This window comes from Psammomys obesus, unplaced genomic scaffold (assembly GCF_907164565.1).
Source record: "Psammomys obesus unplaced genomic scaffold, mPsaObe1.curated_primary_1811, whole genome shotgun sequence".
NCBI classification, from domain to species: domain Eukaryota; kingdom Metazoa; phylum Chordata; class Mammalia; order Rodentia; family Muridae; genus Psammomys; species Psammomys obesus.
The window spans coordinates 97,824-99,836 of NW_026589537.1; positions in this window are offsets into that span (position 1 = coordinate 97,824).

A 2,013-nucleotide genomic window follows, 5' to 3' on the forward strand; every position below is an offset into this window, starting at 1 on the left:
CACCTGTCCCATGCCGGCCCAAAAAATCTCTTCTAGTTCCTTCCCCCAGGGAAATCCATGCATCCACCCTAGACCCATCACCTATACTTACATTCTTTGGATCTAAACACTTCAGCTTGCTTATCATTTGTTTAGAGGCCCATAAATACTTATACAAAAATACATACCAGATTTAACTTTCAGGATCTGGTTTTACTCCATTCAGGATGATTATATTTCCAGTCCTCCCCACCCCCATTTGCCAGTAAATTTCATGATATTATTTTTCTTGAATAGCTAAGTACTATTTCATTTTGTAAATGTTCAACCTTGTTTTGTCTAATCTTCATTTGTTTCCATTTCCTGGCTATGATGAATAAAGCCAAAATGAATATGGTAGAGTAAGCTACCTTGTGCTAGGATGGAGTGCCCAAGAATTATATAGATTGGTGTTGAGGTAGATAGAATATTTGTTTTCTGAGGAACTGTCATATTGATTTCCAAGTGGTTTTACAGTTTGCTGTCCCACCATCAATGGAGGAGTATTCCCCTGGTTCCACATCTTTGTTAGCATGATGTAATTGGTTGTATTTATCATAACCATACTGATAGGGGTAAGATGGAATCACAAAGTAGTTTTGATTTGCATTTCTGTGATGACTAAGTTTGTGGAGCATTTCTTTGTTTCTTAACCATTTGAGATTCCTCTGCTGAGAAACACTGTATAGATCTGTACCCCCAATTTTTTTTTACGTTGGATTACTTGGTTTTGATATCTAGCTTCTTGAGTTCTTTATATATCTTACATATTAGCCCTCTATTGAATGTGGAGTTTGTGAAAATCCTTTCCCATTCTGTAAGTTGCCACTTTGTCCATTGATAGTGGCTATTTTTTGGCTTGCCCCTATTTATATAGGATGGGTAGTTATGCCTTTATAGCCGAACTTTATATAAACTCTCTTAGAATTAGCATATAAACTCTCTTATCCTTAGCATTTAAGTATATCATAGGCATCTTGTACCTGGGTTTTTACATTGGTTTTGGCTATTCTTTGGCTTGTCCCCTTTTTGATAGGAGATGGACAGTTTTGTTTTTTAAACATATGAATATCATTTTTGAGTTTTTAGGACTAAACTAAGTTGGTGTGTACTTTTCCACCTATAAGCCTCTTGTGTCTTTTTTACATAGGCATGACCAATATTTTTTCCCCATGAAAATGTCTCACATTTAAAAGGATAAGGTAGTTTTCAAAGCAGTGAAGTTGGTATACTGTTCTTTTGAAATGTATACACCTTATCCTTGTTCATTCAAAAGCTGATTTCTCCCCCCATCCCCGACTCTCTGTTTTCAATCATATTGCATTGTGATACTTACTCTGAGCATCCTGTCTCAACTGTGTGTAAACAGGCCAAAATAAAACAACTAGGAACAATGTTGTGCAAAGGGAGGAGCCAGAGGACAGGAAAGAGGGCAGGAGCCAGAGGGCAGGAAATGAGTGGGAGGAGAAGGGGCGAGATGGAGCTAAGAGAGAGCTGGAGGTCTTGGAGCATGAACTAGACCTAAGATTTCACAAAAAAGCAAGTATAATGTGGGAAATCTAAATGTTAGGAAACTATGAGGGCTTGGAAGTTTAGGAGGGAGTAACCATTGCCCAGCATTGTGTTCTAGGTTAACTAAAGAAATCCCAGTGTCTGTGTGGTGATTTGGGTATACAGCTGTTTAGGATTAACAACAAGCTTTACCAGAAGATATACCAAGAGTAAATATTAATAGTCACTATGACAAAGGTTCTAGAATCAGACCACATGATAATATTTTCAGACTAAGAGCTCATGAGCACAATTTTTGTCTTTAGGGTTGATGATGACTTTCAGACCATCAGTCCTCACCTTTTCCTTTGTGTTGAAAGAAAATTAGCAAAAACTATTGCTTTACTAAAGGATGCTGATTAACAATATCGGGTTTAATTAAGAGGTATTCAAACTGTTGGTCCCAATCACTGGGTTAGGATTTATACATTGATAAGTATGTAG